The 12,199-nt window shown below is 35.9% G+C and overlaps 2 protein-coding genes across 2 annotated transcripts in view; one reads left to right on the top strand and one right to left on the bottom strand.

Moving 5' to 3' along the window:
- DOCK2 (dedicator of cytokinesis 2) overlaps positions 1-12,199 on the top strand; it is a 213,235-nt gene that overhangs the window by 99,891 nt on the left and 101,145 nt on the right. The window lies entirely within an intron of this gene.
- INSYN2B (inhibitory synaptic factor family member 2B) overlaps positions 1-12,199 on the bottom strand; it is a 41,247-nt gene that overhangs the window by 12,772 nt on the left and 16,276 nt on the right. The gene's annotated exons all lie outside the window — the stretch shown is intronic.

The following is a 12,199-nucleotide window of genomic DNA, read 5'->3' as shown; positions in this document are numbered from 1 at the left end:
TTTTGAAGTGCTTAAAGTTTTCTTCATATGAAATACAAATCACCAAAACCAGATATAAAATATTCATAGTAGTAGTTTTCTCTTTGTGCTCAGTACTCATGTGCAGGCCTGGATCTTTTCCCAAATATGGGTCTTAAAACTTAAATCTTCAGATTTGAAAATCACTATTAAATCTTGTTATGGATGGAATATATAAAAAAAAAAAGAACAATAAAAATATAAGTTCTTAATTTGGAGGCAAGTTGAAGTTCAAACAAAACTCAGAATTTTGTATTTTTTTAGAGTTGCTCATTTTAAATTGTTCAGATTTGAGTACAACTCTTGGTCAAGGAAAAATAAATTTATTTTAAAATGTGATTAATGCAAACGGAACCTTTTCTGGGGAGATGAAATCTCTTCCCGTGCAGTAGCAATTATTTGGGAATCAAGGCTGAAATTGGCTACATGTATGTGTAAAGTGTTCTACTCAGTTTGCATGCAGGGCACTGGCCTGCAAAGCAGTGATTTGTCACGTTTGTCAAGAGCTTATCATGAAAAAACAAACATTAAACATTTTGAGTGACCACTAAAACTTACATTTCTGAAAAACAGTTAGGACAATAATACAGTCATAACAACCATGTATTACATTAGGGTGACTGGAGGAAAGTAAGAGAACATTTTATTATCAAGCCAGCTGTCATCAAAATTTTACTTGCAAGTATCTTAGTCTTTTTCAAGTGTAATATAATCACTAATCTTTTTTGTACCCCCAAAAATAAAGCTTTGACTGATTTGTCACAGCTGGCACTTAAATTATGAGAATGTTTGCCACAGAGACATTTTATTCATAGGTTAAGGTATAATGAGCATTGAGCACTTTGAAGTTGTCTGTATTTATTCTATAAAAACAGTGTAATTGGTGAAATCTGAACTACTATTGATGTCACTCCAAATGTAGATGATGAATGCATCCCCTGCATTGAGTACCAGGGTGGGTCATTCATAAGTTTGTGCTCAAGTGTACACATGGATGATTCCTTTAAACTAGGCAGTCACACCCAGGCTGTTTAGTGGCACGTTTTACTGATTGAAGGGTTGTGCAGTGTATTGTTCCCTCTTTCCTGGAATATGAACCCATGTGCTATGATTTGTTGGCTGGTGGCACAACAGGGTATGGGAAAGACATGTAATAATGCATTGCTAATGAACATGTGATGTACTAGAGCTGCAGTAATAAAGGCAGTAAAAGTGAAAACTAAGTCTTGCACTTCACCCATGTGAGTAGACAGCTTTGCATGTGACTAGCAATCACATACACCAAGACTAATCTGGTTGCTTCGTTATTTTCATGTCAAAAGGTAAGTTACTTTGATAGAATTTTGTTGGCAACCTTTCTGTTAGAAATTTAGATTCGTTACGGCTTCCTGAGATGTGGCATCTACTCACCTATATGTATATTGAACTTCTACATATTTTAGCCAGGACTTCTCACTCCAGGTTTGTACAGTGGTAAGGATGGATTTGTTCTTTCTTACCCAAAGAATGTGTGTGATAGACTTCCTTACAAATGTGAATTCTCTTACCCAAATCATTCCAGAATAGTTTGAGCCAAAATTCAGTATATGCAATGAATAGTGCTGGACTAGTAGCAGATTTTAAGTCCTGAATTTCAAAATTCACTCATGAGATGTACCTGTATGTAAAATATTTTTCCTATATTTTTAATAAGTTACGCTAAATCTGAAACCAGCTGCTAAAATAGATTACGGATAAGAGGAGAAATTCATGCAAAATATGGGAAATATTCTATGGGATTTTTAATAATCAAACATAGTTCACTTTTCAGATTGCAGTGATTTTTATGACTGGGGCTAAATTCCCAGCACAGTGTTAATTTACTATTAATGCTGTTCCCTGTTAATTCACTGATGGTTTCATTAGCCTTACTACTTCCATTATCTTAGTGTACTTTTTATTTAAGCATTGCACAAACTTTACCATATTTATTTCACAAGAATTGATGAGATGGGTGCAGTGGGAAAGATCTTGTTACAGAATATAGCAAACTGTTATGTAACCACATGTAACATTTAGGCAATGTAATATAATCTAAGCAAAGTAATGTGATATTATTAAGTTTTAGAAGAAAATGAATGTTGGATGATTTCACTGCAGAAAGAAATGTTGCATAAGATATCGAGGAAACAAATATGTATGTTAATACTAAATTTTACTTTCATGATATGCTAGCATTAAGTCGCTTAAATCACTGTACTGCTCGTTCACTGGAAACAAGTATACACAATAAACAAGTCAAACAGTTTCTGCAAATTAAGTTCCAGTGCCAACTTCTGAATTCTCATATCGTCCACTAATTACTGGAGGCTTTTAACAGTTTTGTTTGAGAATTTATCCAAATACTGCTGTAGCATTCTCGACTTCCCATCACAGCTGCTGTGCTCCAGGCAGGTGGACTACCTTAAAAGTACTTACCCAATTAAATTTGGAAAGAAGCTTTAGAAATCTAATCCTTTGTGTTTTAAATACAAGTCCAAAGCCCATAAAGGTTTTAGGAGAGCTCTTTACTTTGGGTATAGAAGCATATGAGCTAGATTCTTGCATTTTTAATTTGCAAATTGCTATTTTAATTCTGTGTGTGATTTTTAGCTACCTTGGCATCTGCTAGTCCGGGGTTCCTATGAATTGTTGTAATGAAAGTTTTGATGCTCTTATTTATATTAAATCAAGCTGAAAAAAAATATAGATAGGAATGCTCAAATATTTGGATTGAAAAACCCAAACTAGTGAATATCAATGAGTTATAGGTGTCTGAGTCTAGATTAACAAATCAGTCTAACATTGCCACTTACTAAGTTTAAATAACATTTTCCCTTGCCCAGGATATAATTCCTCATTCTTTTCTGGCACAGCAATTTACAGGTCTTGTTTTGCTCATCATTTCACATTGACTGAAGTATGAAAAATTCTAAGGATCTTTTTTATAGAAATGCTTTCAATGTATTAATTTAACTTATGTCACTCATAATGAAAAGCCTCTGTCAGTTTTAAATGTATGTCTTGTATTAATAAAACAACAGTTTTGGTACAAGAAATTTAACAGGATTTAGTGTCTGCTAGGGTTCCATGACCTCATATCCAGCTATCCAGCCTCTTCCTCCCCATCTCTTCCCTGGGCAGCTGCTCATCAGTCCTGCAGAAACACCTTGTGCCTTGGTTGTTTTGCTTAATTAGCACTGTGGATTTGTTCCAATCTCTTCATTCACTGGTTGTTGAAGCAAGTGGCCTGTTAGGTGCTTGATAGTTAATGGTATTTTGAAATGGTGCATTTTTCATGTTCCTCTCATCAGTGTTTTGAGTATGTGAATCTGACTGATAGATACCATCGCATTTTTTTCTTTTATGCTTGGCTTAAACTGTTAAAGCAAACCTTGATTTTTAAAGTCTCTACATGCTTTCTGCACAAACTTCTTAATGGTGATAGTTACTCTCCAGTGAAAATTTATTCTAGCGCCAGTGTAATTGTATCCCAGGGTGTAATAAGTGAATTGCCTGGAAAAGAATAAGGTGCAAAGCCTATCACCTCAAACAACAATGGAACTGGTTTTCCAGCCTCAAGATTGTGTTTTTGAGTTCTTAGAAATGCACACACAGTTTAGTTAGCCAGTCAGACAGAAAAAATTTGACCACAGGAGACAGTTATATTTTTTTATAATTATTCTTCCATCTTTGCTCCCTTTGCCTTTGTGATTTCTTGAAGAGAGTCAAACACATTTCTTGGCTCATATTTCAGTTTAATGACTGAAGCTGTGGGTAGAGGAGTGCAGCTGTTAAGGATAAGTGGAGATTATGGGAAACTGCATGAAGTGAAAAAGTATGTAGCTAAGGGCAGTAGGGATTTTGGAAGAGTGCAGATGTGTGTGTGGTGGTTCTGGGGGTTTTCTGCAGTTTGTGGAAAAAGTTAAATATTTGACATGGTTTTCAAACTCATTCAGTTGCAGTTTGACACCTTAATTTTCCATTTTACTAGTTTGCTCAAAAAAGCAGTGTTTTTCCTTGTAGTGAAAGTGTGACATATATTTGTAGTATTTTGCTTTTCTTTCCTGCATGTGTTAAAGCCAGTATTTCTTGAAAAACTACTTTGGACTGACCCTCTTCAATAAATAAATAAAGTCACTAGGCTAAAAGCATTTTGTGAGGGCTTTCAACAGGAAGATGATTAGTGTAATTTACCTTGTCCTTTTGAGCATCAGCACTTTAAACTTCCTGATTCACTCTAAATTTTTGCCACTTCCAGATGATCTATCTACCAAAGATTAAACAGCAGATGAATTCAAGCATTATAGATACAATGGTAGCTGACAGAGCTGTAATAACTATAAGATAATATATTCAGAGTGAGTAGTTTTAGGTCATGTCTGATTTGTGTTTCATCCTATATAATATCGATTTTCTGATATGCAGCTAGATGGACATTTTCATTTTAAAGAGTCATCCTGATTTATTTAATTACAGTTTGTGTTTGATAATAAGCTGTTTCCTAGGTGGGAGTATCATGATTCTCAATTTCTAAGAAATTTGTGTGACTGTCACTTTCCCTTTATGTTGCAAATCTCTCTGATATTCCTAAACTATTGGCAGGACAAGAGGCTGCATGTGTTGTGGCCGTTATGAACTGCGTGCTTCTTAATGGCTGGGTGACGGACTAAACACTGCACAGGACTCATTCTATATCCAGGTTCGCCCCTGCCTTTCATCAGTGTCTGAAATGAAACTTTCTTGTTTAAAAAGTATGAATTCATGCTTTAAGTGCACTGGTTTGTGTGTCAGCTGTCTTCGTGTTCGTTTTCTTTCTCTGTCAGGAACTTCAACAATAGAAGTTGGCCAAGCTGTTTAATTTAGCCACGTGTCTACTTTACAAAGCTTGCGTTGCCTTTTTTCCCCAAAATAATGAGAGATGTTGAGGATAAGTTTTGATATGCTTCTGAAATCGCTGCAGACTTAAGTGAAACACCACCAGATAGCATGAAGAGCTAGAGATGGCTTTAAAACTGTTAGAATTGGATGATGCTAAAAATTCTCTCCTTTCCCCTTTTCCTGCCCTTTTGTTGCAATAATATAACCTTAGGTGAACGGCATTGGGTTCTCCTTGTCCCCAAGCCTAAATGTAAACAATAGCTTGAGGTTGACCGTCTTTGTTTTCCCTCTGTCTGCAGACCTGAGTCAAGCTTAGATGCTTTGCCTTCTTTCTTCTTTTCAGTGCAGCATGAGTTTTAAAACATGCATGTTGGCAAAAAATATGATGAGACAGATTGCTACATATTTTTCTTTTGAGATGTAAAACTTGCAGCTGGGACAAAAAATACTCTATCTAGTGTGGAAGCAATCTTTAAAACTATAAAGCAATTTAATAAATTAGTGGTTCTGTAACTGTCAAAATTCTTAATGCTATTATCCAAAATTTCCTTTGTTCAGTATTCTCTCAAAGGTAACCTCTAAGGCAGTAATCACAGTAAGTTGTTCTAGGATGGATTATCATGAACATCTTAATCTTTATAACCTAAGAAATGTCAGTGGAGTTTACAGTCCTATTTTCTGCAAACCTCTAAGTTCTGTAAGGCCAGAAAGGAGTTCATCACGGTCTGGTGGACTGCAGAATGGTTTTTAATAGTTTCACCTTTAATTTAAGGTAATCTTCATGTTTATAGCAGGCTTTTGTATAGTAGCATCAGGTTGTTGGGGGATTTTGAGAGTCTGGAGTATGATGATAATAGAATGATGGAATACCATTGTATAAGCAACTTGTAGCATTCTTGTGATGTAAGCAACTTTAAAGATAGAGTAAATAAGGCTCGTACTTCATTGAAAAGTTCCTACCCTTTTGCATCATAAAAGCATTCCGATGTTCTTCTCATCCGAAAATGTCTATTGAGTATTTTTGAAACATTATTCATTTTCACTATTGAATTAATCAGTGATAGATTTTTTTAAATGCAGTTTGTAACCTTATCAGTACATACTGCTAGGTTAATGTTTTGGGGAAAAATAAAAGTTCTAATTGAAGTTTTCATCTTATGAGGAAAAAAAAGATCACATTGCTTCTGAATAGGTTTTTCCTCTGCATATTTTCCTGCACTGTGTCAGTTTGCAAGGTGTTTTCTAATGTTATCATAGACTTATTTTGGGTTGGAGCTGGATTTGGATATTTGTCAGGTTAAGTTAGAATAACATCTCAGCTATTCTTGCTATCTGAACCATACCACATCCAGTTACATGTTTTTATAGCATCTGTGGCATGGTTCTGCTCCACTCATTTCATGAGTGTCCTGACAGTTCCCTAGGCTTCCCCAGTATGAACTAGTGATGGAACATTTCCGTACTATGGAGTCTGTGAATTGCTGCTGTTGGTTTCACCACAGATTTATAGGTCTGGAGTTGGTGCCATGTCTGCGTTTGAAAAAGGTAGTATTTAATTCTAATGTTCAATCAACAGCTGTAGCTGTAATATGGACACTGCAATTAGGTGCTATCTTTCATCTGGCGCTTTCACCAATTAGTTTCACAGGATTACAGTCTCCAGACTGGAGGTAACCAAAATGATTAATTTTGTGGCAGTCCTTTAAGAGTCCAAGTCAGTCTTAAAAGTACCCCCATGAAGTGCTGAACCACACATGAGAAATGAAGTTGGGAACTATGACAAAAACAAATCCCACTTTGCAGTTACCTGATGTACCAGTTATATTCTCTAGGACACATACATAATTAGCAGTTGAATTATTTTAAAGTCGTTAATACTAACAAACTGAACTTTGGCCCCGAAATTTTTATTAGGGTCTGCAAAGGACTGTCTCAAAAATTCCATAGATGTTTCATTTCTTTTCTCATTCAAGATTTCCTTTCTGATTTTATTCATTATGATATTACTGAAGTACGGCTGTTTCTATGATATGCTTTGGTTTGTTTCTTGGATTTAACTCTTACAATTGATTTGTGTAATGCTTGCCCCACTAATAATGTTGCTGTAAGAACAGATTGTGAGAGTCCTCAAACTAATTCTTTTAGTTTGTTTTGTTTCACTATTCACATCTGTGCTGCCAAATATCCTCTATGTTACTGGCCCACATTTGGCACAATCTTAGTCCTCTGTTTCCATCTGCGTACCCTGGTTTTATGCTTAGCACCTGGGCAAACAGGTATCTGTGGTGAGCTCCCACTGGATCATTGAGGGTCCAGTCAAGCACTACAGATGCACCAAAAGATTTCTGCTGATGCAAATTTATTTCTCCCCAGTCAGGACAGATGGACTGGTTAAAAAAACCTGTTTTCAGGAGGTGTCTTTCTAACATGAGTAGAAACTGGATGAGTTTCTTGGAACTTTTAAAAAACATAAAGGAAGTGTGAAGAGAAATAAAAGGCAAAGTCAGAGAGAACTTTTTTGGCTTCCTTTTGTATTGCTCTACATGAAAGCTTCACTTTTTAAAAATCTTGCATAAAAAGCCAGTACATCTGCCTGTACAGGAAAAATAGTGCACGTTCCCAAACCTTGCAAAATCCAGCTAAGTACAGCTTTATTTTCCTTGGTGTGGCCTCTTTAAATATAGCGTGAAGTTTTATGTTTCTGTGGTGATTTTATTCACAATACCTCAGCTAATTTAAAAAGGTGGGTGTATTTGTTCAGTTAGAGTTTCAGGCTTAATTTCAAAATGGCAAAATTCTGAAATGGCAAGGTTTTAATGTTCAGAAGACTTACATAGTATCTTTCTGACAACTTAGACACTCTAAACTATATCGCTTTTTCCGTGGCTTTTGAACATACAATATAAGCAGTATCTACTGAACAGTCACTAGCTTTCTGTGCTAATGTTAACATGAAACACCGCAGTCTAATTATTTTCCATTCACAACTATTCTTCAACCTGCAAATGTCCAAAACTTGTTGAGGATGTCAGACTCAAATGAAGCTCAAGTTCTTCCTTTTATGAATCTAACATTCAGAGGCAGCACATGGCCATCACAGGTATTTGTTGCTAGCAAAAAACACAGCAAGGGCATTCTGTCATGCAGTGAGTGGCTTAGTATGCAAATCTGGATGATTTCACAAGATTTTCTTCCAGAACCTTACTGGCACTGAAACAAAAAGGTTTTTTCTTTTGAAAAAAACTTTTAAGACTAGAAGGAAGAAGTTTTAGCAAACAGATTTTAGATAGTGTTTCTTGCAGAAGAAAGTGGATGGAAATGTACTGAAAGTTACAGATGAATTGCAAGGAGGCTTCTGAAGGGAATATTTTCAGATGAAAGTGGATGTAAGAAGCAGAGCCTGTAAAGTAAAAACAATCCCCCAAAAGTACAAATTTGCAGCTTACTGTGATACACAGGAAGAAACTGCCAGAGAAGATGAAGCTGCTGAGAGAGCTTTTTAAATGGTCTCCGTGTACAGGGGCCAATCGTTGATGACAACAAGGAGTCTTACTGCTTTGGGTCCCACAGAATAAAGCAAAAAGCTATTTATGAAGGTGAATGTGTTTATTATAAGAGACGGAATAATTTGGTAGCGTAGTTTGGTATCTTGAGTTTTCTCCAGTGCATAGGCTGTCTTGTGTAGTATTCTTCTGTTACTTACTCTCATTGGCCAGTACACAGAATATCCTGTTCTGATTGTGTGCACTGCCATGGAAGAGTTCTGTGTATGTTCCTGTACATGGTCAAATGTTCCCTGCTGCAGTGGTTTTGGTAATGCTGAATGAACCTTGCTTGAGCACCTACGAAATGAGGACCTAAGAAGAAGGCCTGAACTTTTTACAAATCCTGCTAGCAGGTTTTGTGAACCACCTCGAGGTGGGATCAAGGTGGATGGAGAGAAGGGGCTAACACAGATAAGTAATACAGGGTAGGATGTAAGCTTCTGACTTCAGAAAGGGAACATTTCAATGCTGGAATAGATTATAAGAGTTTATGTCTGAGTGGTATTACAGCAAGATTTGAAAATTACTTCAGGTTGGTGAGACTGGGTAGAGAAGATGCTGCAATATTTAGTGCAGCAGAAAAGTGGAGTTAGCTAAGCAAATTTTAGGAATGAAAATTGAGTGTGGTTTGGCTATACTTTGAGATGATGCAGTGCCATTCCACATGAAGTGCTGAAGATGCACTGAAGGATAAAATCATTATTATCTTATTTCTGAATATAGTTTTCAGAACTATGGTATGGTATTTGGACTTCCTTTATTCTACTCTAATAAAAATAAAAGTTCAGGCATCATCTTCGAAGAGATGATACATTCCATTGACTGTTTCAGAACAAAAGGCTTCATGGGTTAGAAAACGTTTCTATCTCAGTATTTCTTTTGGAGCATATATTGGAAATTGTTAATGTAAGGTTTAGTGTTAAGAGATAAGATACAACAGATAATTTTAAGTGAATAAACTCACATTATATATAGTACACAAGTTGGGTTTTTTTTATTTCAGTGTTAGTTTGCAAAGACAAGTGTGCTTAAAACTGAGAAATTTCTCTTGAAGAAATGCTTGAATGCCTACAGGGAGATGGAAGCTATGCAATGTGACAGGTTGGTGAGCTGCAAAGTGTCCAAATAGTTCATAACGTAAAATTTCAGTAGTCTTTCTTGTATAAATCTGATATGCTACTATTTTCTTGGTAGGTGGAAAAAATACTGGGAACTGATGTTTGTGTAAAAGTATGCATATGTATGATACCTTAGATTACTGTAAATTTATATCCAGGCTTTATAAAATGTTAACATATCTATATCTAAATGTAGATATAGTTATATAGATAACCTGTGCATAGGCAGATATGAACATCTGTGTGTCTATGAGAGAGAGCATGCTGCTTTGCAGGCCGTAGCAGTTTGATTACAGATGTATCAGTTCATGAAACTTACCTTTTGAACTTTCTCTTTGGTTGTCTAATAATAACAACCATGCCTGTCATAACAACCAAACTTAATATTTTTCCTGAGTAACAAACTTAAAAGCTACATTTACATTGTTGCTATAGTGACAGTTTGCCACTCCCCACCACCTTTCTTTTGTGTGTCTTCATTGAGAAGACTGCTACAGGAAATGTATGCCACGTATTTCATATATGGGTTTTGGCACCTTTGTTCTGTTATCCTCTACCTTACCTTGACACTTTTGAGCTCTGGCTATTCTTCTAATGTCAGCTGCTTATATATTAACAAAAGATTCTTCTCCATCTATTGGGGGGAGGGAGAGTTGCTTTTTTATATCCTGCCAGTCCCTTATCCTCTTTGTTATTTCAGTCCTATTTCATAGTGTATGTTGTTTTTTCCAGTAGAGTATCAACAATAACTAAAAGTAGCAACATCTGGTCATCTCATGTGTTTATTGTTTGAATTTTGGGGCTTGTTTACCCCAAACCTTAGTGCACGTGAGGAAAACCACCAAAAGTGTGTTTTTACTCCTTTGAACTTACATAAAGTTAACCTTCCTTCATAATATATATGCTGAATTTCTTCTTCCTTTACAGTGTTTACCACTCATATTATTTCTGAACATAGGCAGTCTGCATCTTTTCTAGACAGAAGATGAAGAGGCCAAAACTATCTGAAGTGTCTCATGGTGATTCTGCAACATAATCCCTTCCCATCATCCCACAGGATCTTGCTTGTTATCCTCAGAACAACAAAAATTAATGGACTTTTTTGTTATGGCACAGAAGTAATTTCATTACAGAATTCACTTTTCAGTGCTTGGCTCACACTGTTTTTAGGGATTCTTTCAATATGGGCGTCATGTGTTATGCACAGATCTGTAGTATTCTTTACATTCATATGTTGGCTGTAACATGCAGTGATAACTTTCACCTTTTAAAATGCATCACAGTGTAGTTAAGTAAGTATCCAGGTGAAGCCACCACCTGCATAGAGAGGGATAATAAGGGCCCAGACTGTGGTTGTGAAATATTTCCATTTGTTTTAACTTTTGCAATGTATTATTCAAATTTGAATTCCATTCCATTGCATGCAGAAAAAAGGTATCTTTCTTTTCAATCATACTGATTTGGACAAATAACCATTTATTTCCTTACTGGAATTATTTTATCTTCCTCTAAGTAAAGCTCTTTTTAGGAAAAAGAAACATAATCTCTGCCTAGACTTTCACACACTGAACGTGATTCTTCTGTCTTCATTTGTGAGCTGCAGAACTGTTTGATTTGACTGTATATGCTACTCTCAAACTGAAATTCAAACACTAGCAAAATGATGTTGCATGCTTTGTTGAAGTTCAGTCATTAATGAAGGGTTATGAGGATGGTTGTGTGCCCTTGAGAAAGATATCCATGCAGCGTACAGGAAGAATTTAAGTATGTAACACGAAAAATTTTGCCATCTTCTCTAACAGTGTTCTCAAGTTTTACAAAATGCTACTGTTTTCATTGCTGTGCTTCTGGATTTTGAAAACATCATAATAAAATTAATATCTTTTCCTGCAGTAACTATATATATTGGGAATGCCTAGTAACATGATACCATCTGCCCTAAGTTGTGGAATTTTTCATTGTGTGTATTTATGAATAATTGTTGGTCAACACAACATATCGCTTGATTATTGGAGACAATTTTGCTTTTTCTAAATAGGCTGTTTAGTACAGCAGTGCACTCTAGGTGGGAATATAGGAATCTTGGATAAAGACCTAATACTGGACACTGTGATTCCATTTCAAGTATGTGGGCCACTGCATTAACAGTGCATTTTAAGCATGGCTGAGAGGTAGAGTGTTATTTCTTCCTGCAGAGCTCCCAGCTGACCTGAAAGTATGATTTATAGGTCAGAATTGCCTCTCAATGAACCTGTTGAGAATGTGACTAGAACAATTGTGATTTGTCTTCTCATGTCCAGTGTGAAGGCCCAGGGGATGCTAGCAGCAAAGAGAGGAGTCCAGCATTAGACCTTTATGGACAACTGGGGGAAAATAAATGTTGTCTTTGTTCCATGACTCTGCTATTAGTCTTCCTTGTTAAAATGGATGTGCAAAATGTAGCTAGAGTGAACATTGTTATTCAAAAAAGAGTATTATATCTTGTGTATAGGCTTATATACTTTAATTTTCTAGGCAGATTTGTTCTGAATTCCTCAAGTAAGAAGTTACTGTATTAGGTGTTTTTAAAAGTATAGCTATATTTACTTGTATCCATGCATGTTTTAGTATTTGATCAAG

The sequence above is a fragment of the Haliaeetus albicilla genome, chromosome 27 (genome assembly GCF_947461875.1).
Source record: "Haliaeetus albicilla chromosome 27, bHalAlb1.1, whole genome shotgun sequence".
Lineage (NCBI taxonomy): Eukaryota > Metazoa > Chordata > Aves > Accipitriformes > Accipitridae > Haliaeetus > Haliaeetus albicilla.
The sequence above is the reverse complement of the archived record's forward strand: the minus strand, read 5'-3'. Positions and strand labels throughout refer to the sequence as shown.